This window comes from Hyla sarda, unplaced genomic scaffold, assembly GCF_029499605.1.
Source record: "Hyla sarda isolate aHylSar1 unplaced genomic scaffold, aHylSar1.hap1 scaffold_107, whole genome shotgun sequence".
Lineage (NCBI taxonomy): Eukaryota > Metazoa > Chordata > Amphibia > Anura > Hylidae > Hyla > Hyla sarda.
In genome coordinates this window covers 217,437-243,048 of record NW_026607689.1, presented here as the reverse complement: position 1 = coordinate 243,048, position 25,612 = coordinate 217,437, and the positions used below count along the sequence as shown (strand labels likewise).

Genomic DNA, 25,612 nt, shown 5'->3' with positions numbered 1-25,612 from the left:
GCGCGATATTGGGGAAGGGATGAGATTTTATATTTCTTCATAAGCATTAATCTTATTTTGTCAATTAGGAACATTCAGCACCCACCCGCTATCAAGGCAGCTGCCTATCATGTCATGCCCTACCTGCACAGGTGTGCTGGCTACTCAAATGATCCAATTAAGGAGGCCATTTAGTCAGCAGCAGCAGAAGTCCTGTGCCTGGACGCTCCAACAGCGGCCAGACACAAGCAGAAGCAGAAGCAGCAGAAGCAGCAGCAGCACCACCTTTTGTTTTTTGGCTGCAGCAGCAGCAAGGCCCACAGGGCTGGCTAGCTGGCTAGCCAGCAAGCAGGTAGCAATGAAAGTAGGAATCTTTCTTTTTAACCCTGTAAGGGGGTGGTGCACTGTACCCGAAGATACTGCCATATCGGGTCAATGCATAGGGCGACGGAAGCAAGCTTCAAAATCGGCCCCCGTTCTCAAAAATCCATTTAATATATGGTCCCCAGATAGGGGACGTATCAGATATTAAACTGATAAGAACAGATACTACACTTGATCTTAGCCAAAAGGCCGAGAAGCGATAACCGTGAAAGGGGCGGGCCCAACAAGGTGCCCTTCATGGGCACTATCACTGCTTGCTGTCAGGGAGGCTGCCAGACAATTTTCCATGCACACTCTGGGCTGGGGGGCAGTCAACCACCAGTACACACAGCAGAACCTAAACCCATACCATTATTGCTAAGCAGCAAGACAGGGGCCCATTGCACTCCCACGGGGCCTTTTTAAATGCAATCCATAACCCGGATTTGCCAGGAACCCTTCTTACTCCTCCTACTTGCATGTGACACTGGGCTTAGGATCTGCATAGGAAACACACACACAAGCACACACCTACCTTTGTTGCCTGCAGATGCCTCCTTGGCTGTCCCCAAACGGTATCAAACCAACACCCACGGGAAGCTGTAAGCATAGAGGACATGCCTGCACCCCATTGGACTTACCTGTGTGGGTTAAACCCGGGTTATTTGACAACCTATGGCGGTGATGGTTCTGCTCAGGCAGAGCAGTGCTGATGCTCCTCATAAAGCTGTCGCTGCTGTGAAGGTTCTAGGTGACATCACAAATCCCTATGGTTACATACACAACAAAGCTGGGTTGTTGTTGTTTACACTCTGCAAGGCCTGTGGAAGTGAGTGACATCATAGCACTGTAGTTCTGAGGGTTCTAGATGGATGCAACAATCTCCTGTTGCTTCTATGAAGGCCATAATAGACGACATCACCAAACAGCTCCATAGTCACATACACAGCAAAGGAGAGATGTTGTTTACACCTAGTGATGTCAGTGGTATTGAGTGACATCACAGCACAGTGCTAAGGCTCCTGGGCCTGGACACAGCAGCGGCTGCAATATCTCAACGGAGAATACGTTTATATATATGTGTGTGTGTGCGCGTATATATATATATATATATATATATATATATATATATATATATATTTCTCCGCCGAAATCACTTTTAAACCCATTTCCACCTTTTTTTCCCTTCTCTTCCTCTTACTTTTTTTTCACGTTTTTTTACGTTTTTCTCCTTTTCGCCTCTTTTCTGGGCGTATTATTCTTCTTTTTCTTCTTTTTTTTCGTCTAATGCATACCCCATCAGTGCAGCAATGCTTATTCAATACCGCCAGCAGATGGAGACACTGGGGGATAATTTTCTAAGGATTTATACTGATTTTTCCTGTCTGAATTTGTCGCACAGAAAGTTGCAGGCCAAATATGTGTGACATTTCTGCGACTTTAGCTTCTAGAGCATTTTTACAACATTATACATAGGTGCTGAATACATAAAAAGCGACTGTTCAGCGACAGACAAGTCGCATCGGCTGAAAGTAGGCCAGAATGTCAGTCCATGTTGGAGCAGGTTTAGATACAGTCTAAAGTATAGATCTCAAAGTCTGTGCACAGAATTTAGCAAGGGCCTCGCACCTTCTGATGCATCAGGTAGGTGCACAATAGCATAGCCTAACCCTCTGTACTTTGGTCTATATTGATGCGGGACATAGACAGCCAGCTGATGACCAATCCATTAGTGCAATGGATGGCTGGAAGCATTTGTCTTTGCCTTTGCAATACCACAGAAGCAATGCATGGTCAATGTACAGCAATGACACACCTGTGTGAACAGCCAGGAGACCCCCCCCCCCCCATGTTATGTTACATAGTTACATAGTTAGTACGGTCGAAAAAAGACATATGTCCATCAAGTTCAACCAGGGAATTAAGGGGTAGGGGTGTGGCGCGATATTGGGGAAGGTATGAGATTTTATATTTCTTCATAAGCATTAATCTTATTTTGTCAATTAGGAACATTCAGCACCCACCCGCTATCAAGGCAGCTGCCTATCATGTCATGCCCTACCTGCACAGGTGTGCTGGCTACTCAAATGATCCAATTAAGGAGGCCGTTTAGTCAGCAGCAGCAGAAGTCCTGTGCCTGGACGCTCCAACAGCGGCCAGACACAAGCAGAAGCAGAAGCAGCAGAAGCACCACCTTTTGTTTTTTGGCTGCAGCAGCAGCAAGGCCCACAGGGCTGGCTAGCTGGCTAGCCAGCAAGCAGGTAGCAATGAAAGTAGGAATCTTTCTTTTTAACCCTGTAAGGGGGTGGTGCACTGTACCCGAAGATACTGCCATATCGGGTCAATGCATAGGGCGACGGAAGCAAGCTTCGAAATCGGCCCCCGTTCTCAAAAATCCATTTAATATATGGTCCCCAGATAGGGGACGTATCAGATATTAAACTGATAAGAACAGATACTACACTTGATCTTAGCCAAAAGGCCGAGAAGCGATAACCGTGAAAGGGGCGGGCCCAACAAGGTGCCCTTCATGGGCACTATCACTGCTTGCTGTCAGGGAGGCTGCCAGACAATTTTCCATGCACACTCTGGGCTGGGGGGCAGTCAACCACCAGTACACACAGCAGAACCTAAACCCATACCATTATTGCTAAGCAGCAAGACAGGGGCCCATTGCACTCCCACGGGGCCTTTTTAAATGCAATCCATAACCCGGATTTGCCAGGAACCCTTCTTACTCCTCCTACTTGCATGTGACACTGGGCTTAGGATCTGCATAGGAAACACACACACAAGCACACACCTACCTTTGTTGCCTGCAGATGCCTCCTTGGCTGTCCCCAAACGGTATCAAACCAACACCCACGGGAAGCTGTAAGCATAGAGGACATGCCTGCACCCCATTGGACTTACCTGTGTGGGTTAAACCCGGGTTATTTGACAACCTATGGCGGTGATGGTTCTGCTCAGGCAGAGCAGTGCTGATGCTCCTCATAAAGCTGTCGCTGCTGTGAAGGTTCTAGGTGACATCACAAATCCCTATGGTTACATACACAACAAAGCTGGGTTGTTGTTGTTTACACTCTGCAAGGCCTGTGGAAGTGAGTGACATCATAGCACTGTAGTTCTGAGGGTTCTAGATGGATGCAACAATCTCCTGTTGCTTCTATGAAGGCCATAATAGACGACATCACCAAACAGCTCCATAGTCACATACACAGCAAAGGAGAGATGTTGTTTACACCTAGTGATGTCAGTGGTATTGAGTGACATCACAGCACAGTGCTAAGGCTCCTGGGCCTGGACACAGCAGCGGCTGCAATATCTCAACGGAGAATACGTTTATATATATGTGTGTGTGTGCGCGTATATATATATATATATATATATATATATATATATATATATATATATTTCTCCGCCGAAATCACTTTTAAACCCATTTCCACCTTTTTTTCCCTTCTCTTCCTCTTACTTTTTTTTCACGTTTTTTTACGTTTTTCTCCTTTTCGCCTCTTTTCTGGGTGTATTCTTCTTCTTTTTCTTCTTTTTTTTTCGTCTAATGCATACCCCATCAGTGCAGCAATGCTTATTCAATACCGCCAGCAGATGGAGACACTGGGGGATAATTTTCTAAGGATTTATACTGATTTTTCCTGTCTGAATTTGTCGCACAGAAAGTTGCAGGCCAAATATGTGTGACATTTCTGCGACTTTAGCTTCTAGAGCATTTTTACAACATTATACATAGGTGCTGAATACATAAAAAGCGACTGTTCAGCGACAGACAAGTCGCATCGGCTGAAAGTAGGCCAGAATGTCAGTCCATGTTGGAGCAGGTTTAGATACAGTCTAAAGTATAGATCTCAAAGTCTGTGCACAGAATTTAGCAAGGGCCTCGCACCTTCTGATGCATCAGGTAGGTGCACAATAGCATAGCCTAACCCTCTGTACTTTGGTCTATATTGATGCGGGACATAGACAGCCAGCTGATGACCAATCCATTAGTGCAATGGATGGCTGGAAGCATTTGTCTTTGCCTTTGCAATACCACAGAAGCAATGCATGGTCAATGTACAGCAATGACACACCTGTGTGAACAGCCAGGAGACCCCCCCCCCCCCCATGTTATGTTACATAGTTACATAGTTAGTACGGTCGAAAAAAGACATATGTCCATCAAGTTCAACCAGGGAATTAAGGGGTAGGGGTGTGGCGCGATATTGGGGAAGGGATGAGATTTTATATTTCTTCATAAGCATTAATCTTATTTTGTCAATTAGGAACATTCAGCACCCACCCGCTATCAAGGCAGCTGCCTATCATGTCATGCCCTACCTGCACAGGTGTGCTGGCTACTCAAATGATCCAATTAAGGAGGCCATTTAGTCAGCAGCAGCAGAAGTCCTGTGCCTGGACGCTCCAACAGCGGCCAGACACAAGCAGAAGCAGAAGCAGCAGAAGCAGCAGCAGCACCACCTTTTGTTTTTTGGCTGCAGCAGCAGCAAGGCCCACAGGGCTGGCTAGCTGGCTAGCCAGCAAGCAGGTAGCAATGAAAGTAGGAATCTTTCTTTTTAACCCTGTAAGGGGGTGGTGCACTGTACCCGAAGATACTGCTATATCGGGTCAATGCATAGGGCGACGGAAGCAAGCTTCGAAATCGGCCCCCGTTCTCAAAAATCCATTTAATATATGGTCCCCAGATAGGGGACGTATCAGATATTAAACTGATAAGAACAGATACTACACTTGATCTTAGCCAAAAGGCCGAGAAGCGATAACCGTGAAAGGGGCGGGCCCAACAAGGTGCCCTTCATGGGCACTATCACTGCTTGCTGTCAGGGAGGCTGCCAGACAATTTTCCATGCACACTCTGGGCTGGGGGGCAGTCAACCACCAGTACACACAGCAGAACCTAAACCCATACCATTATTGCTAAGCAGCAAGACAGGGGCCCATTGCACTCCCACGGGGCCTTTTTAAATGCAATCCATAACCCGGATTTGCCAGGAACCCTTCTTACTCCTCCTACTTGCATGTGACACTGGGCTTAGGATCTGCATAGGAAACACACACACAAGCACACACCTACCTTTGTTGCCTGCAGATGCCTCCTTGGCTGTCCCCAAACGGTATCAAACCAACACCCACGGGAAGCTGTAAGCATAGAGGACATGCCTGCACCCCATTGGACTTACCTGTGTGGGTTAAACCCGGGTTATTTGACAACCTATGGCGGTGATGGTTCTGCTCAGGCAGAGCAGTGCTGATGCTCCTCATAAAGCTGTCGCTGCTGTGAAGGTTCTAGGTGACATCACAAATCCCTATGGTTACATACACAACAAAGCTGGGTTGTTGTTGTTTACACTCTGCAAGGCCTGTGGAAGTGAGTGACATCATAGCACTGTAGTTCTGAGGGTTCTAGATGGATGCAACAATCTCCTGTTGCTTCTATGAAGGCCATAATAGACGACATCACCAAACAGCTCCATAGTCACATACACAGCAAAGGAGAGATGTTGTTTACACCTAGTGATGTCAGTGGTATTGAGTGACATCACAGCACAGTGCTAAGGCTCCTGGGCCTGGACACAGCAGCGGCTGCAATATCTCAACGGAGAATACGTTTATATATATGTGTGTGTGTGCGCGTATATATATATATATATATATATATATATATATATATATTTCTCCGCCGAAATCACTTTTAAACCCATTTCCACCTTTTTTTCCCTTCTCTTCCTCTTACTTTTTTTTCACGTTTTTTTACGTTTTTCTCCTTTTCGCCTCTTTTCTGGGCGTATTATTCTTCTTTTTCTTCTTTTTTTTCGTCTAATGCATACCCCATCAGTGCAGCAATGCTTATTCAATACCGCCAGCAGATGGAGACACTGGGGGATAATTTTCTAAGGATTTATACTGATTTTTCCTGTCTGAATTTGTCGCACAGAAAGTTGCAGGCCAAATATGTGTGACATTTCTGCGACTTTAGCTTCTAGAGCATTTTTACAACATTATACATAGGTGCTGAATACATAAAAAGCGACTGTTCAGCGACAGACAAGTCGCATCGGCTGAAAGTAGGCCAGAATGTCAGTCCATGTTGGAGCAGGTTTAGATACAGTCTAAAGTATAGATCTCAAAGTCTGTGCACAGAATTTAGCAAGGGCCTCGCACCTTCTGATGCATCAGGTAGGTGCACAATAGCATAGCCTAACCCTCTGTACTTTGGTCTATATTGATGCGGGACATAGACAGCCAGCTGATGACCAATCCATTAGTGCAATGGATGGCTGGAAGCATTTGTCTTTGCCTTTGCAATACCACAGAAGCAATGCATGGTCAATGTACAGCAATGACACACCTGTGTGAACAGCCAGGAGACCCCCCCCCCCCATGTTATGTTACATAGTTACATAGTTAGTACGGTCGAAAAAAGACATATGTCCATCAAGTTCAACCAGGGAATTAAGGGGTAGGGGTGTGGCGCGATATTGGGGAAGGGATGAGATTTTATATTTCTTCATAAGCATTAATCTTATTTTGTCAATTAGGAACATTCAGCACCCACCCGCTATCAAGGCAGCTGCCTATCATGTCATGCCCTACCTGCACAGGTGTGCTGGCTACTCAAATGATCCAATTAAGGAGGCCATTTAGTCAGCAGCAGCAGAAGTCCTGTGCCTGGACGCTCCAACAGCGGCCAGACACAAGCAGAAGCAGAAGCAGCAGAAGCAGCAGCAGCACCACCTTTTGTTTTTTGGCTGCAGCAGCAGCAAGGCCCACAGGGCTGGCTAGCTGGCTAGCCAGCAAGCAGGTAGCAATGAAAGTAGGAATCTTTCTTTTTAACCCTGTAAGGGGGTGGTGCACTGTACCCGAAGATACTGCCATATCGGGTCAATGCATAGGGCGACGGAAGCAAGCTTCGAAATCGGCCCCCGTTCTCAAAAATCCATTTAATATATGGTCCCCAGATAGGGGACGTATCAGATATTAAACTGATAAGAACAGATTTAAAAAGTACATTTAAACGCATGTTAAGAACATAAAACCACTGTTTTTCCATTTTTGCCTTCTTCTTACCTGCTTTGATAAAAAAAAATCTGATTTTAGATTTGGTGCCCTCCCACCAGTGCAGCATAGGCTCGTGGGGTTTTCTTTGTGATTGCCAGCATTGGTAGGTCCGCACAAACTCCTCTTTTATCTCAGGGTCCTCTAGGAGTGTGGTGTTTAATCTCCAGAGGCCCCTTTTTGCTTTTTGCTCCCCCTCTAGCTCCAGGCCCACCAAGAGGAGCTTATGATCAGAGAAGATATTCTGCTCGAGCGTGCATTTCAGGGGTTTAAAAGCTCTAGAGGAAAAAATAAAATTGATTCTGGAGCTCACTCTTCCATTGGACCATGTGGCGCCCGGGTCCTCCGGCAAGAGATCCTTCCAGCAATCTTTCAAATTAAAATCATCAATAAAATTTTTAAGCAGGTAAGAAGTGCGGTCTTTACGATTAATATCCCCACCCTGCCGGTGTTCCCCATCACGTATGCAGTTAAAATCACCTCCCACCAGCAGGGGGGAAGACCCAACACAAAACAGTGGTAAAATTTCAAATAGTTCTGCCCGCTCCTGTTTATCAGGAGGGGCATACACATTTAAAACACGAATTAAAAGTCCATTAAAATATAGATGAATTAAAAGAGCTCTGCCAGGCACAATCTCAGTTACTGTATGAATAGAAAAGGACTGGCCTCGGCAGAGCAGCCCAACACCCACAGAACGACAGTCATTTGCACCGGACCATATGGATGGGCCCAGCTTCCAGTCTTCTTTTAAGTCTTTATAGTCCATTTTACTAGGGATTCCACATTCTTGTAGCAGGCAAAGGTCAAAGTCACATGTCTCTAGATAAGAAAATAAAGCAGCCCTGCGATCAGGGCTCTTTAAGGACCTCACATTGAGTGAGGCAATTTTTACAGGGATAGGCATAGTTTATGGAGAGTCCGTGCTTGGAGAATCAAAGTCAATAATAAGCTGCGTACCGTCATCCCCCGCCTGCGGGGTCATCAGCTCCTTGATGTTCTGAGGGTCGGAGCTTGAGATCGATGATGCCCCGACCCTGAGCTCGCTCTCGTCCGAACTACGGCACGCCGCTTTCCTTTGAATGTCTTCCTCTTCTTCTTCTCTTTGTCTTTTAAATGTCACACTGCTGTCCATATCCTCTGTGTTGCTCTCACTCGATGTAATCTCTGGCCCCCGGCTGATGGATCTGCGTCTTCTTTCATCTTTTGACGACTGGAACTGCTGCACAGGGGCCTGTGAGGCCTCTTTTCCGGAACCTTTGCCGCTACCTTGGGAAGTTTTCATCGCTTGTTCCCCAGCAAGCGTTGCTGAGGACTGTTGCTCCAACTTCCCCATCGATCGACGATGGCCAGTTTTACCCACCGGGTCCACTGCTGGCGGGGCAGCAAACCCTGGTTTGGCGCCACTTGTCTTCTTGGCCCTGTCCTGTATAGGCGGAGTAACAGGACCGGGCTCAGACCTGGCCACCTGGCTCCCCTTCCGGCGGGCTTTCACCGGGGCCTCTTCGTCCGGAGCAGGGCGACCCTGGGCCAAGCCAGTACCTGGCTTATGTTGCAATTTTGGGTCCACCTCTGCCCCCACCAAGGCCCGTCGGCTGCCACCCGCCACAGGTGAGCCCCCTTCAGAAGTTTTGGCGGGCTCTTGAGCCAGGTAGGAAGTCGATCGACGTCTTTCAATTTCCCGGGCAGTAAACTCGATCACCCGCCCGGGCTTCGTGGAATCCCCATGGCCTCCCCCTAGCACTACCACCGGTGGGCCCCCCGATGGAGCACCAGAGGTCTTGGGCCTGGACCCATCAGTACCTGCCATCTGGGGTTTGGGCATCTTAAAAAAGGACGTCTTTTGTCCTGTCCCCTCTTTGGGTGGGCCCAGCCTTGACCCACCCATCGTAGTTTTTGCTTTATGGGGACAGGAATTAAAATTGTGATTTTCCTCTCCGCAGAGGTTGCACCTTATCGTATGGCTACATCTTGAGGCTATGTGACCTTCTTGGCCACACCTATTGCAGCGAATCACACGCTCCGCGCCGCAGGTCTCCTGGGTGTGGCCAAACCTCAAGCAATTTCGGCAATACATAGGCATTTGAGGATAGAACAGGAAGCCCCGAACTCTCCCGATGGCAAAATTTGGGGGCGGATGGCAAAGACCCCCAATACCACCGGGATCCTTACGGAGCTTGACCCAGAACTTCCTCTTGCCGTTCCAGAACCGCACGGAGTTCAAGATTTTGTTTGCGAATCGCACCTCTTCGCAGTATCGTCGAAGAAAAGTGGCTATATCCTCCGTGGTCACATGAGGGCTGTGCATAGCCACCACCAACGGTATATGTTCCTCACCATAGAGGAACTGGAACGAAAGACCGTCGAGTCGATCGTCCCTCTGGTCCGCACCAGACAAGGTTGCATAGATGTTATCGCAACACGCCGTGGCCGTGAAGGTGACGGTATACAGGCCACGGCTTTCCTGGTCATTTAGACACAGGATGTCCTCCCTATTGAGGCGGAAGTAGTCAAGAAGAATCACCTCCGCAATGAAGCGGAGGTTCTTCAACTGACGATGGCTCTCCGACACCTCTATGCGGATGGTATTTCGCATCGACATTTCCCCAGAGGGGAAAGTCCAGGAGAACGGCATCTTCCACACCCAGGGACTAAGCCCCTTCCCCAATAGCAGCAGGGGCTCGGAATCCCGCTATAAAAGCGGAACCCTTACCCAAGGCAGAGGTCGGGGGTACCCTAGGTGCTTCCGAAGCTACAGGTAACGCTCAACGTACCGAAAATGCCTTCTGAGACACAAGGTCCCAGAGACAGGGGGATCGCAACCCGTTGTCTGTGGACTAAGCCCGCTCCCCAATAGCAGCAAGGGGGTGAAGTCCCTCCGTAAGGAGAGACAATCCCCCAAGGCCGAGAAGCGGGGTACCACAGACACCTTCCGACCAGACCAAATGCAGATACTACACTTGATCTTAGCCAAAAGGCCGAGAAGCGATAACCGTGAAAGGGGCGGGCCCAACAAGGTGCCCTTCATGGGCACTATCACTGCTTGCTGTCAGGGAGGCTGCCAGACAATTTTCCATGCACACTCTGGGCTGGGGGGCAGTCAACCACCAGTACACACAGCAGAACCTAAACCCATACCATTATTGCTAAGCAGCAAGACAGGGGCCCATTGCACTCCCACGGGGCCTTTTTAAATGCAATCCATAACCCGGATTTGCCAGGAACCCTTCTTACTCCTCCTACTTGCATGTGACACTGGGCTTAGGATCTGCATAGGAAACACACACACAAGCACACACCTACCTTTGTTGCCTGCAGATGCCTCCTTGGCTGTCCCCAAACGGTATCAAACCAACACCCACGGGAAGCTGTAAGCATAGAGGACATGCCTGCACCCCATTGGACTTACCTGTGTGGGTTAAACCCGGGTTATTTGACAACCTATGGCGGTGATGGTTCTGCTCAGGCAGAGCAGTGCTGATGCTCCTCATAAAGCTGTCGCTGCTGTGAAGGTTCTAGGTGACATCACAAATCCCTATGGTTACATACACAACAAAGCTGGGTTGTTGTTGTTTACACTCTGCAAGGCCTGTGGAAGTGAGTGACATCATAGCACTGTAGTTCTGAGGGTTCTAGATGGATGCAACAATCTCCTGTTGCTTCTATGAAGGCCATAATAGACGACATCACCAAACAGCTCCATAGTCACATACACAGCAAAGGAGAGATGTTGTTTACACCTAGTGATGTCAGTGGTATTGAGTGACATCACAGCACAGTGCTAAGGCTCCTGGGCCTGGACACAGCAGCGGCTGCAATATCTCAACGGAGAATACGTTTATATATATGTGTGTGTGTGCGCGTATATATATATATATATATATATTTCTCCGCCGAAATCACTTTTAAACCCATTTCCACCTTTTTTTCCCTTCTCTTCCTCTTACTTTTTTTTCACGTTTTTTTACGTTTTTCTCCTTTTCGCCTCTTTTCTGGGCGTATTATTCTTCTTTTTCTTCTTTTTTTTCGTCTAATGCATACCCCATCAGTGCAGCAATGCTTATTCAATACCGCCAGCAGATGGAGACACTGGGGGATAATTTTCTAAGGATTTATACTGATTTTTCCTGTCTGAATTTGTCGCACAGAAAGTTGCAGGCCAAATATGTGTGACATTTCTGCGACTTTAGCTTCTAGAGCATTTTTACAACATTATACATAGGTGCTGAATACATAAAAAGCGACTGTTCAGCGACAGACAAGTCGCATCGGCTGAAAGTAGGCCAGAATGTCAGTCCATGTTGGAGCAGGTTTAGATACAGTCTAAAGTATAGATCTCAAAGTCTGTGCACAGAATTTAGCAAGGGCCTCGCACCTTCTGATGCATCAGGTAGGTGCACAATAGCATAGCCTAACCCTCTGTACTTTGGTCTATATTGATGCGGGACATAGACAGCCAGCTGATGACCAATCCATTAGTGCAATGGATGGCTGGAAGCATTTGTCTTTGCCTTTGCAATACCACAGAAGCAATGCATGGTCAATGTACAGCAATGACACACCTGTGTGAACAGCCAGGAGACCCCCCCCCCCCCCCCATGTTATGTTACATAGTTACATAGTTAGTACGGTCGAAAAAAGACATATGTCCATCAAGTTCAACCAGGGAATTAAGGGGTAGGGGTGTGGCGCGATATTGGGGAAGGGATGAGATTTTATATTTCTTCATAAGCATTAATCTTATTTTGTCAATTAGGAACATTCAGCACCCACCCGCTATCAAGGCAGCTGCATATCATGTCATGCCCTACCTGCACAGGTGTGCTGGCTACTCAAATGATCCAATTAAGGAGGCCATTTAGTCAGCAGCAGCAGAAGTCCTGTGCCTGGACGCTCCAACAGCGGCCAGACACAAGCAGAAGCAGAAGCAGCAGAAGCAGCAGCAGCACCACCTTTTGTTTTTTGGCTGCAGCAGCAGCAAGGCCCACAGGGCTGGCTAGCTGGCTAGCCAGCAAGCAGGTAGCAATGAAAGTAGGAATCTTTCTTTTTAACCCTGTAAGGGGGTGGTGCACTGTACCCGAAGATACTGCCATATCGGGTCAATGCATAGGGCGACGGAAGCAAGCTTCGAAATCGGCCCCCGTTCTCAAAAATCCATTTAATATATGGTCCCCAGATAGGGGACGTATCAGATATTAAACTGATAAGAACAGATACTACACTTGATCTTAGCCAAAAGGCCGAGAAGCGATAACCGTGAAAGGGGCGGGCCCAACAAGGTGCCCTTCATGGGCACTATCACTGCTTGCTGTCAGGGAGGCTGCCAGACAATTTTCCATGCACACTCTGGGCTGGGGGGCAGTCAACCACCAGTACACACAGCAGAACCTAAACCCATACCATTATTGCTAAGCAGCAAGACAGGGGCCCATTGCACTCCCACGGGGCCTTTTTAAATGCAATCCATAACCCGGATTTGCCAGGAACCCTTCTTACTCCTCCTACTTGCATGTGACACTGGGCTTAGGATCTGCATAGGAAACACACACACAAGCACACACCTACCTTTGTTGCCTGCAGATGCCTCCTTGGCTGTCCCCAAACGGTATCAAACCAACACCCACGGGAAGCTGTAAGCATAGAGGACATGCCTGCACCCCATTGGACTTACCTGTGTGGGTTAAACCCGGGTTATTTGACAACCTATGGCGGTGATGGTTCTGCTCAGGCAGAGCAGTGCTGATGCTCCTCATAAAGCTGTCGCTGCTGTGAAGGTTCTAGGTGACATCACAAATCCCTATGGTTACATACACAACAAAGCTGGGTTGTTGTTGTTTACACTCTGCAAGGCCTGTGGAAGTGAGTGACATCATAGCACTGTAGTTCTGAGGGTTCTAGATGGATGCAACAATCTCCTGTTGCTTCTATGAAGGCCATAATAGACGACATCACCAAACAGCTCCATAGTCACATACACAGCAAAGGAGAGATGTTGTTTACACCTAGTGATGTCAGTGGTATTGAGTGACATCACAGCACAGTGCTAAGGCTCCTGGGCCTGGACACAGCAGCGGCTGCAATATCTCAACGGAGAATACGTTTATATATATGTGTGTGTGTGCGCGTATATATATATATATATATATATATATATATATATATATATATATATATTTCTCCGCCGAAATCACTTTTAAACCCATTTCCACCTTTTTTTCCCTTCTCTTCCTCTTACTTTTTTTTCACGTTTTTTTACGTTTTTCTCCTTTTCGCCTCTTTTCTGGGCGTATTATTCTTCTTTTTCTTCTTTTTTTTCGTCTAATGCATACCCCATCAGTGCAGCAATGCTTATTCAATACCGCCAGCAGATGGAGACACTGGGGGATAATTTTCTAAGGATTTATACTGATTTTTCCTGTCTGAATTTGTCGCACAGAAAGTTGCAGGCCAAATATGTGTGACATTTCTGCGACTTTAGCTTCTAGAGCATTTTTACAACATTATACATAGGTGCTGAATACATAAAAAGCGACTGTTCAGCGACAGACAAGTCGCATCGGCTGAAAGTAGGCCAGAATGTCAGTCCATGTTGGAGCAGGTTTAGATACAGTCTAAAGTATAGATCTCAAAGTCTGTGCACAGAATTTAGCAAGGGCCTCGCACCTTCTGATGCATCAGGTAGGTGCACAATAGCATAGCCTAACCCTCTGTACTTTGGTCTATATTGATGCGGGACATAGACAGCCAGCTGATGACCAATCCATTAGTGCAATGGATGGCTGGAAGCATTTGTCTTTGCCTTTGCAATACCACAGAAGCAATGCATGGTCAATGTACAGCAATGACACACCTGTGTGAACAGCCAGGAGACCCCCCCCCCCCCCCCCATGTTATGTTACATAGTTACATAGTTAGTACGGTCGAAAAAAGACATATGTCCATCAAGTTCAACCAGGGAATTAAGGGGTAGGGGTGTGGCGCGATATTGGGGAAGGTATGAGATTTTATATTTCTTCATAAGCATTAATCTTATTTTGTCAATTAGGAACATTCAGCACCCACCCGCTATCAAGGCAGCTGCCTATCATGTCATGCCCTACCTGCACAGGTGTGCTGGCTACTCAAATGATCCAATTAAGGAGGCCGTTTAGTCAGCAGCAGCAGAAGTCCTGTGCCTGGACGCTCCAACAGCGGCCAGACACAAGCAGAAGCAGAAGCAGCAGAAGCACCACCTTTTGTTTTTTGGCTGCAGCAGCAGCAAGGCCCACAGGGCTGGCTAGCTGGCTAGCCAGCAAGCAGGTAGCAATGAAAGTAGGAATCTTTCTTTTTAACCCTGTAAGGGGGTGGTGCACTGTACCCGAAGATACTGCCATATCGGGTCAATGCATAGGGCGACGGAAGCAAGCTTCGAAATCGGCCCCCGTTCTCAAAAATCCATTTAATATATGGTCCCCAGATAGGGGACGTATCAGATATTAAACTGATAAGAACAGATACTACACTTGATCTTAGCCAAAAGGCCGAGAAGCGATAACCGTGAAAGGGGCGGGCCCAACAAGGTGCCCTTCATGGGCACTATCACTGCTTGCTGTCAGGGAGGCTGCCAGACAATTTTCCATGCACACTCTGGGCTGGGGGGCAGTCAACCACCAGTACACACAGCAGAACCTAAACCCATACCATTATTGCTAAGCAGCAAGACAGGGGCCCATTGCACTCCCACGGGGCCTTTTTAAATGCAATCCATAACCCGGATTTGCCAGGAACCCTTCTTACTCCTCCTACTTGCATGTGACACTGGGCTTAGGATCTGCATAGGAAACACACACACAAGCACACACCTACCTTTGTTGCCTGCAGATGCCTCCTTGGCTGTCCCCAAACGGTATCAAACCAACACCCACGGGAAGCTGTAAGCATAGAGGACATGCCTGCACCCCATTGGACTTACCTGTGTGGGTTAAACCCGGGTTATTTGACAACCTATGGCGGTGATGGTTCTGCTCAGGCAGAGCAGTGCTGATGCTCCTCATAAAGCTGTCGCTGCTGTGAAGGTTCTAGGTGACATCACAAATCCCTATGGTTACATACACAACAAAGCTGGGTTGTTGTTGTTTACACTCTGCAAGGCCTGTGGAAGTGAGTGACATCATAGCACTGTAGTTCTGAGGGTTCTAGATGGATGCAACAATCTCCTGTTGCTTCTATGAAGGCCATAATAGACGACATCACCAAACAGCTCCATAGTCACATACACAGCAAAGGAGAGATGTTGTTTACACCTAGTGATGTCAGTGGTATTGAGTGACATCACAGCACAGTGCTAAGGCTCCTGGGCCTGGACACAGCAGCGGCTGCAATATCTCAACGGAGAATACGTTTATATATATGTGTGTGTGTGCGCGTATATATATATATATATATATATATATATATATATATATTTCTCCGCCGAAATCACTTTTAAACCCATTTCCACCTTTTTTTCCCTTCTCTTCCTCTTACTTTTTTTTCACGTTTTTTTACGTTTTTCTCCTTTTCGCCTCTTTTCTGGGCGTATTCTTCTTCTTTTTCTTCTTTTTTTTTCGTCTAATGCATACCCCATCAGTGCAGCAATGCTTATTCAATACCGCCAGCAGATGGAGACACTGGGGGATAATTTTCTAAGGATTTATACTGATTTTTCCTGTCTGAATTTGTCGCACAGAAAGTTGCAGGCCAAATATGTGTGACATTTCTGCGACTTTAGCTTCTAGAGCATTTTTACAACATTATACATAGGTGCTGAATACATAAAAAGCGACTGTTCAGCGACAGACAAGTCGCATCGGCTGAAAGTAGGCCAGAATGTCAGTCCATGTTGGAGCAGGTTTAGATACAGTCTAAAGTATAGATCTCAAAGTCTGTGCACAGAATTTAGCAAGGGCCTCGCACCTTCTGATGCATCAGGTAGGTGCACAATAGCATAGCCTAACCCTCTGTACTTTGGTCTATATTGATGCGGGACATAGACAGCCAGCTGATGACCAATCCATTAGTGCAATGGATGGCTGGAAGCATTTGTCTTTGCCTTTGCAATACCACAGAAGCAATGCATGGTCAATGTACAGCAATGACACACCTGTGTGAACAGCCAGGAGACCCCCCCCCCCCCCCATGTTATGTTACATAGTTACATAGTTAGTACGGTCGAAAAAAGACATATGTCCATCAAGTTCAACCAGGGAATTAAGGGGTAGGGGTGTGGCGCGATATTGGGGAAGGGATGAGATTTTATATTTCTTCATAAGCATTAATCTTATTTTGTCAATTAGGAACATTCAGCACCCACCCGCTATCAAGGCAGCTGCCTATCATGTCATGCCCTACCTGCACAGGTGTGCTGGCTACTCAAATGATCCAATTAAGGAGGCCATTTAGTCAGCAGCAGCAGAAGTCCTGTGCCTGGACGCTCCAACAGCGGCCAGACACAAGCAGAAGCAGAAGCAGCAGAAGCAGCAGCAGCACCACCTTTTGTTTTTTGGCTGCAGCAGCAGCAAGGCCCACAGGGCTGGCTAGCTGGCTAGCCAGCAAGCAGGTAGCAATGAAAGTAGGAATCTTTCTTTTTAACCCTGTAAGGGGGTGGTGCACTGTACCCGAAGATACTGCCATATCGGGTCAATGCATAGGGCGACGGAAGCAAGCTTCGAAATCGGCCCCCGTTCTCAAAAATCCATTTAATATATGGTCCCCAGATAGGGGACGTATCAGATATTAAACTGATAAGAACAGATACTACACTTGATCTTAGCCAAAAGGCCGAGAAGCGATAACCGTGAAAGGGGCGGGCCCAACAAGGTGCCCTTCATGGGCACTATCACTGCTTGCTGTCAGGGAGGCTGCCAGACAATTTTCCATGCACACTCTGGGCTGGGGGGCAGTCAACCACCAGTACACACAGCAGAACCTAAACCCATACCATTATTGCTAAGCAGCAAGACAGGGGCCCATTGCACTCCCACGGGGCCTTTTTAAATGCAATCCATAACCCGGATTTGCCAGGAACCCTTCTTACTCCTCCTACTTGCATGTGACACTGGGCTTAGGATCTGCATAGGAAACACACACACAAGCACACACCTACCTTTGTTGCCTGCAGATGCCTCCTTGGCTGTCCCCAAACGGTATCAAACCAACACCCACGGGAAGCTGTAAGCATAGAGGACATGCCTGCACCCCATTGGACTTACCTGTGTGGGTTAAACCCGGGTTATTTGACAACCTATGGCGGTGATGGTTCTGCTCAGGCAGAGCAGTGCTGATGCTCCTCATAAAGCTGTCGCTGCTGTGAAGGTTCTAGGTGACATCACAAATCCCTATGGTTACATACACAACAAAGCTGGGTTGTTGTTGTTTACACTCTGCAAGGCCTGTGGAAGTGAGTGACATCATAGCACTGTAGTTCTGAGGGTTCTAGATGGATGCAACAATCTCCTGTTGCTTCTATGAAGGCCATAATAGACGACATCACCAAACAGCTCCATAGTCACATACACAGCAAAGGAGAGATGTTGTTTACACCTAGTGATGTCAGTGGTATTGAGTGACATCACAGCACAGTGCTAAGGCTCCTGGGCCTGGACACAGCAGCGGCTGCAATATCTCAACGGAGAATACGTTTATATATATGTGTGTGTGTGCGCGTATATATATATATATATATATATATATATATATATATATATATTTCTCCGCCGAAATCACTTTTAAACCCATTTCCACCTTTTTTTCCCTTCTCTTCCTCTTACTTTTTTTTCACGTTTTTTTACGTTTTTCTCCTTTTCGCCTCTTTTCTGGGCGTATTATTCTTCTTTTTCTTCTTTTTTTTCGTCTAATGCATACCCCATCAGTGCAGCAATGCTTATTCAATACCGCCAGCAGATGGAGACACTGGGGGATAATTTTCTAAGGATTTATACTGATTTTTCCTGTCTGAATTTGTCGCACAGAAAGTTGCAGGCCAAATATGTGTGACATTTCTGCGACTTTAGCTTCTAGAGCATTTTTACAACATTATACATAGGTGCTGAATACATAAAAAGCGACTGTTCAGCGACAGACAAGTCGCATCGGCTGAAAGTAGGCCAGAATGTCAGTCCATGTTGGAGCAGGTTTAGATACAGTCTAAAGTATAGATCTCAAAGTCTGTGCACAGAATTTAGCAAGGGCCTCGCACCTTCTGATGCATCAGGTAGGTGCACAATAGCATAGCCTAACCCTCTGTACTTTGGTCTATATTGATGCGGGACATAGACAGCCAGCTGATGACCAATCCATTAGTGCAATGGATGGCTGGAAGCATTTGTCTTTGCCTTTGCAATACCACAGAAGCAATGCATGGTCAATGTACAGCAATGACACACCTGTGTGAACAGCCAGGAGACCCCCCCCCATGTTATGTTACATAGTTACATAGTTAGTACGGTCGAAAAAAGACATATGTCCATCAAGTTCAACCAGGGAATTAAGGGGTAGGGGTGTGGCGCGATATTGGGGAAGGGATGAGATTTTATATTTCTTCATAAGCATTAATCTTATTTTGTCAATTAGGAACATTCAGCACCCACCCGCTATCAAGGCAGCTGCCTATCATGTCATGCCCTACCTGCACAGGTGTGCTGGCTACTCAAATGATCCAATTAAGGAGGCCATTTAGTCAGCAGCAGCAGAAGTCCTGTGCCTGGATGCTCCAACAGCGGCCAGACACAAGCAGAAGCAGAAGCAGCAGAAGCAGCAGCAGCACCACCTTTTGTTTTTTGGCTGCAGCAGCAGCAAGGCCCACAGGGCTGGCTAGCTGGCTAGCCAGCAAGCAGGTAGCAATGAAAGTAGGAATCTTTCTTTTTAACCCTGTAAGGGGGTGGTGCACTGTACCCGAAGATACTGCCATATCGGGTCAATGCATAGGGCGACGGAAGCAAGCTTCGAAATCGGCCCCCGTTCTCAAAAATCCATTTAATATATGGTCCCCAGATAGGGGACGTATCAGATATTAAACTGATAAGAACAGATACTACACTTGATCTTAGCCAAAAGGCCGAGAAGCGATAACCGTGAAAGGGGCGGGCCCAACAAGGTGCCCTTCATGGGCACTATCACTGCTTGCTGTCAGGGAGGCTGCCAGACAATTTTCCATGCACACTCTGGGCTGGGGGGCAGTCAACCACCAGTACACACAGCAGAACCTAAACCCATACCATTATTGCTAAGCAGCAAGACAGGGGCTCATTGCACTCCCACGGGGCCTTTTTAAATGCAATCCATAACCCGGATTTGCCAGGAACCCTTCTTACTCCTCCTACTTGCATGTGACACTGGGCTTAGGATCTGCATAGGAAACACACACACAAGCACACACCTACCTTTGTTGCCTGCAGATGCCTCCTTGGCTGTCCCCAAACGGTATCAAACCAACACCCACGGGAAGCTGTAAGCATAGAGGACATGCCTGCACCCCATTGGACTTACCTGTGTGGGTTAAACCCGGGTTATTTGACAACCTATGGCGGTGATGGTTCTGCTCAGGCAGAGCAGTGCTGATGCTCCTCATAAAGCTGTCGCTGCTGTGAAGGTTCTAGGTGACATCACAAATCCCTATGGTTACATACACAACAAAGCTGGGTTGTTGTTGTTTACACTCTGCAAGGCCTGTGGAAGTGAGTGACATCATAGCACTGTAGTTCTGAGGGTTCTAGATGGATGCAACAATCTCCTGTTGCTTCTATGAAGGCCATAATAGACGACATCACCAAACAGCTCCATAGTCACATACACAGCAAAGGAGAGATGTTGTTTACACCTAGTGATGTCAGTGGTATTGAGTGACATCACAGCACAGTGCTAAGGCTCCTGGGCCTGGACACAGCAGCGGCTGCAATATCTCAACGGAGAATACGTTTATATATATGTGTGTGTGTGCGCGTATATATATATATATATATATATATATATATATATATATATATATTTCTCCGCCGAAATCACTTTTAAACCCATTTCCACCTTTTTTTCCCTTCTCTTCCTCTTACTTTTTTTTCACGTTTTTTTTACGTTTTTCTCCTTTTCGCCTCTTTTCTGGGCATATTATTCTTCTTTTTCTTCTTTTTTTTCGTCTAATGCATACCCCATCAGTGCAGCAATGCTTATTCAATACCGCCAGCAGATGGAGACACTGGGGGATAATTTTCTAAGGATTTATACTGATTTTTCCTGTCTGAATTTGTCGCACAGAAAGTTGCAGGCCAAATATGTGTGACATTTCTGCGACTTTAGCTTCTAGAGCATTTTTACAACATTATACATAGGTGCTGAATACATAAAAAGCGACTGTTCAGCGACAGACAAGTCGCATCGGCTGAAAGTAGGCCAGAATGTCAGTCCATGTTGGAGCAGGTTTAGATACAGTCTAAAGTATAGATCTCAAAGTCTGTGCACAGAATTTAGCAAGGGCCTCGCACCTTCTGATGCATCAGGTAGGTGCACAATAGCATAGCCTAACCCTCTGTACTTTGGTCTATATTGATGCGGGACATAGACAGCCAGCTGATGACCAATCCATTAGTGCAATGGATGGCTGGAAGCATTTGTCTTTGCCTTTGCAATACCACAGAAGCAATGCATGGTCAATGTACAGCAATGACACACCTGTGTGAACAGCCAGGAGACCCCCCCCCCATGTTATGTTACATAGTTACATAGTTAGTACGGTCGAAAAAAGACATATGTCCATCAAGTTCAACCAGGGAATTAAGGGGTAGGGGTGTGGCGCGATATTGGGGAAGGGATGAGATTTTATATTTCTTCATAAGCATTAATCTTATTTTGTCAATTAGGAACATTCAGCACCCACCCGCTATCAAGGCAGCTGCCTATCATGTCATGCCCTACCTGCACAGGTGTGCTGGCTACTCAAATGATCCAATTAAGGAGGCCATTTAGTCAGCAGCAGCAGAAGTCCTGTGCCTGGACGCTCCAACAGCGGCCAGACACAAGCAGAAGCAGAAGCAGCAGAAGCAGCAGCAGCACCACCTTTTGTTTTTTGGCTGCAGCAGCAGCAAGGCCCACAGGGCTGGCTAGCTGGCTAGCCAGCAAGCAGGTAGCAATGAAAGTAGGAATCTTTCTTTTTAACCCTGTAAGGGGGTGGTGCACTGTACCCGAAGATACTGCCATATCGGGTCAATGCATAGGGCGACGGAAGCAAGCTTCGAAATCGGCCCCCGTTCTCAAAAATCCATTTAATATATGGTCCCCAGATAGGGGACGTATCAGATATTAAACTGATAAGAACAGATACTACACTTGATCTTAGCCAAAAGGCCGAGAAGCGATAACCGTGAAAGGGGCGGGCCCAACAAGGTGCCCTTCATGGGCACTATCACTGCTTGCTGTCAGGGAGGCTGCCAGACAATTTTCCATGCACACTCTGGGCTGGGGGGCAGTCAACCACCAGTACACACAGCAGAACCTAAACCCATACCATTATTGCTAAGCAGCAAGACAGGGGCCCATTGCACTCCCACGGGGCCTTTTTAAATGCAATCCATAACCCGGATTTGCCAGGAACCCTTCTTACTCCTCCTACTTGCATGTGACACTGGGCTTAGGATCTGCATAGGAAACACACACACAAGCACACACCTACCTTTGTTGCCTGCAGATGCCTCCTTGGCTGTCCCCAAACGGTATCAAACCAACACCCACGGGAAGCTGTAAGCATAGAGGACATGCCTGCACCCCATTGGACTTACCTGTGTGGGTTAAACCCGGGTTATTTGACAACCTATGGCGGTGATGGTTCTGCTCAGGCAGAGCAGTGCTGATGCTCCTCATAAAGCTGTCGCTGCTGTGAAGGTTCTAGGTGACATCACAAATCCCTATGGTTACATACACAACAAAGCTGGGTTGTTGTTGTTTACACTCTGCAAGGCCTGTGGAAGTGAGTGACATCATAGCACTGTAGTTCTGAGGGTTCTAGATGGATGCAACAATCTCCTGTTGCTTCTATGAAGGCCATAATAGACGACATCACCAAACAGCTCCATAGTCACATACACAGCAAAGGAGAGATGTTGTTTACACCTAGTGATGTCAGTGGTATTGAGTGACATCACAGCACAGTGCTAAGGCTCCTGGGCCTGGACACAGCAGCGGCTGCAATATCTCAACGGAGAATACGTTTATATATATGTGTGTGTGTGCGCGTATATATATATATATATATATATATATATATATATATATTTCTCCGCCGAAATCACTTTTAAACCCATTTCCACCTTTTTTTCCCTTCTCTTCCTCTTACTTTTTTTTCACGTTTTTTTACGTTTTTCTCCTTTTCGCCTCTTTTCTGGGCGTATTATTCTTCTTTTTCTTCTTTTTTTTCGTCTAATGCATACCCCATCAGTGCAGCAATGCTTATTCAATACCGCCAGCAGATGGAGACACTGGGGGATAATTTTCTAAGGATTTATACTGATTTTTCCTGTCTGAATTTGTCGCACAGAAAGTTGCAGGCCAAATATGTGTGACATTTCTGCGACTTTAGCTTCTAGAGCATTTTTATTACAACATTATACATAGGTGCTGAATACATAAAAAGCGACTGTTCAGCGACAGACAAGTCGCATCGGCTGAAAGTAGGCCAGAATGTCAGTCCATGTTGGAGCAGGTTTAGATACAGTCTAAAGTATAGATCTCAAAGTCTGTGCACAGAATTTAGCAAGGGCCTCGCACCTTCTGATGCATCAGGTAGGTGCACAATAGCATAGCCTAACCCTCTGTACTTTGGTCTATATTGATGCGGGACATAGACAGCCAGCTGATGACCAATCCATTAGTGCAATGGATGGCTGGAAGCATTTGTCTTTGCCTTTGCAATACCACAGAAGCAATGCATGGTCAATGTACAGCAATGACACACCTGTGTGAACAGCCAGGAGACCCCCCCCCCCCCCATGTTATGTTACATAGTTACATAGTTAGTACGGTCGAAAAAAGACATATGTCCATCAAGTTCAACCAGGGAATTAAGGGGTAGGGGTGTGGCGCGATATTGGGGAAGGGATGAGATTTTATATTTCTTCATAAGCATTAATCTTATTTTGTCAATTAGGAACATTCAGCACCCACCCGCTATCAAGGCAGCTGCCTATCATGTCATGCCCTACCTGCACAGGTGTGCTGGCTACTCAAATGATCCAATTAAGGAGGCCATTTAGTCAGCAGCAGCAGAAGTCCTGTGCCTGGACGCTCCAACAGCGGCCAGACACAAGCAGAAGCAGAAGCAGCAGAAGCAGCAGCAGCACCACCTTTTGTTTTTTGGCTGCAGCAGCAGCAAGGCCCACAGGGCTGGCTAGCTGGCTAGCCAGCAAGCAGGTAGCAATGAAAGTAGGAATCTTTCTTTTTAACCCTGTAAGGGGGTGGTGCACTGTACCCGAAGATACTGCTATATCGGGTCAATGCATAGGGCGACGGAAGCAAGCTTCGAAATCGGCCCCCGTTCTCAAAAATCCATTTAATATATGGTCCCCAGATAGGGGACGTATCAGATATTAAACTGATAAGAACAGATACTACACTTGATCTTAGCCAAAAGGCCGAGAAGCGATAACCGTGAAAGGGGCGGGCCCAACAAGGTGCCCTTCATGGGCACTATCACTGCTTGCTGTCAGGGAGGCTGCCAGACAATTTTCCATGCACACTCTGGGCTGGGGGGCAGTCAACCACCAGTACACACAGCAGAACCTAAACCCATACCATTATTGCTAAGCAGCAAGACAGGGGCCCATTGCACTCCCACGGGGCCTTTTTAAATGCAATCCATAACCCGGATTTGCCAGGAACCCTTCTTACTCCTCCTACTTGCATGTGACACTGGGCTTAGGATCTGCATAGGAAACACACACACAAGCACACACCTACCTTTGTTGCCTGCAGATGCCTCCTTGGCTGTCCCCAAACGGTATCAAACCAACACCCACGGGAAGCTGTAAGCATAGAGGACATGCCTGCACCCCATTGGACTTACCTGTGTGGGTTAAACCCGGGTTATTTGACAACCTATGGCGGTGATGGTTCTGCTCAGGCAGAGCAGTGCTGATGCTCCTCATAAAGCTGTCGCTGCTGTGAAGGTTCTAGGTGACATCACAAATCCCTATGGTTACATACACAACAAAGCTGGGTTGTTGTTGTTTACACTCTGCAAGGCCTGTGGAAGTGAGTGACATCATAGCACTGTAGTTCTGAGGGTTCTAGATGGATGCAACAATCTCCTGTTGCTTCTATGAAGGCCATAATAGACGACATCACCAAACAGCTCCATAGTCACATACACAGCAAAGGAGAGATGTTGTTTACACCTAGTGATGTCAGTGGTATTGAGTGACATCACAGCACAGTGCTAAGGCTCCTGGGCCTGGACACAGCAGCGGCTGCAATATCTCAACGGAGAATACGTTTATATATATGTGTGTGTGTGCGCGTATATATATATATATATATATATATATATATATATATATATATTCTCCGCCGAAATCACTTTTAAACCCATTTCCACCTTTTTTTCCCTTCTCTTCCTCTTACTTTTTTTTCACGTTTTTTTACGTTTTTCTCCTTTTCGCCTCTTTTCTGGGCGTATTATTCTTCTTTTTCTTCTTTTTTTTCGTCTAATGCATACCCCATCAGTGCAGCAATGCTTATTCAATACCGCCAGCAGATGGAGACACTGGGGGATAATTTTCTAAGGATTTATACTGATTTTTCCTGTCTGAATTTGTCGCACAGAAAGTTGCAGGCCAAATATGTGTGACATTTCTGCGACTTTAGCTTCTAGAGCATTTTTACAACATTATACATAGGTGCTGAATACATAAAAAGCGACTGTTCAGCGACAGACAAGTCGCATCGGCTGAAAGTAGGCCAGAATGTCAGTCCATGTTGGAGCAGGTTTAGATACAGTCTAAAGTATAGATCTCAAAGTCTGTGCACAGAATTTAGCAAGGGCCTCGCACCTTCTGATGCATCAGGTAGGTGCACAATAGCATAGCCTAACCCTCTGTACTTTGGTCTATATTGATGCGGGACATAGACAGCCAGCTGATGACCAATCCATTAGTGCAATGGATGGCTGGAAGCATTTGTCTTTGCCTTTGCAATACCA

The 25,612-nt window shown here is 46.7% G+C and overlaps 10 non-coding genes and 1 pseudogene across 10 annotated transcripts; all 11 read right to left on the bottom strand.

The window, feature by feature from the left end:
* Nucleotides 1-373: 373 nt before the first annotated feature.
* LOC130299934 (U2 spliceosomal RNA) lies at nucleotides 374-564 on the bottom strand. Its single transcript, XR_008850956.1, has one exon. It is a non-coding gene; the product is annotated as a U2 spliceosomal RNA (small nuclear RNA).
* A 2,081-nt stretch (nucleotides 565-2,645) lies between these two features.
* LOC130299960 (U2 spliceosomal RNA) lies at nucleotides 2,646-2,836 on the bottom strand. The gene has a single exon (XR_008850982.1). It is a non-coding gene; the product is annotated as a U2 spliceosomal RNA (small nuclear RNA).
* Nucleotides 2,837-4,930: 2,094 nt separating this feature from the next.
* LOC130300041 (U2 spliceosomal RNA) lies at nucleotides 4,931-5,121 on the bottom strand. The gene has a single exon (XR_008851056.1). It is a non-coding gene; the product is annotated as a U2 spliceosomal RNA (small nuclear RNA).
* Nucleotides 5,122-7,204: 2,083 nt separating this feature from the next.
* LOC130300107 (U2 spliceosomal RNA) lies at nucleotides 7,205-7,394 on the bottom strand. The gene has a single exon (XR_008851120.1). It is a non-coding gene; the product is annotated as a U2 spliceosomal RNA (small nuclear RNA).
* A 2,794-nt stretch (nucleotides 7,395-10,188) lies between these two features.
* Nucleotides 10,189-10,406, bottom strand: LOC130300147 (U2 spliceosomal RNA; annotated as a pseudogene).
* Nucleotides 10,407-12,477: 2,071 nt separating this feature from the next.
* On the bottom strand, nucleotides 12,478-12,668 carry LOC130299959 (U2 spliceosomal RNA). Its single transcript, XR_008850981.1, has one exon. It is a non-coding gene; the product is annotated as a U2 spliceosomal RNA (small nuclear RNA).
* A 2,089-nt stretch (nucleotides 12,669-14,757) lies between these two features.
* On the bottom strand, nucleotides 14,758-14,948 carry LOC130299958 (U2 spliceosomal RNA). The gene has a single exon (XR_008850980.1). It is a non-coding gene; the product is annotated as a U2 spliceosomal RNA (small nuclear RNA).
* A 2,087-nt stretch (nucleotides 14,949-17,035) lies between these two features.
* LOC130299956 (U2 spliceosomal RNA) lies at nucleotides 17,036-17,226 on the bottom strand. The gene has a single exon (XR_008850978.1). It is a non-coding gene; the product is annotated as a U2 spliceosomal RNA (small nuclear RNA).
* Nucleotides 17,227-19,310: 2,084 nt separating this feature from the next.
* LOC130299955 (U2 spliceosomal RNA) lies at nucleotides 19,311-19,501 on the bottom strand. The gene has a single exon (XR_008850977.1). It is a non-coding gene; the product is annotated as a U2 spliceosomal RNA (small nuclear RNA).
* Nucleotides 19,502-21,589: 2,088 nt separating this feature from the next.
* LOC130299954 (U2 spliceosomal RNA) lies at nucleotides 21,590-21,780 on the bottom strand. Its single transcript, XR_008850976.1, has one exon. It is a non-coding gene; the product is annotated as a U2 spliceosomal RNA (small nuclear RNA).
* A 2,088-nt stretch (nucleotides 21,781-23,868) lies between these two features.
* LOC130300029 (U2 spliceosomal RNA) lies at nucleotides 23,869-24,059 on the bottom strand. The gene has a single exon (XR_008851045.1). It is a non-coding gene; the product is annotated as a U2 spliceosomal RNA (small nuclear RNA).
* Between the last annotated feature and the right edge of the window lie 1,553 nt (nucleotides 24,060-25,612).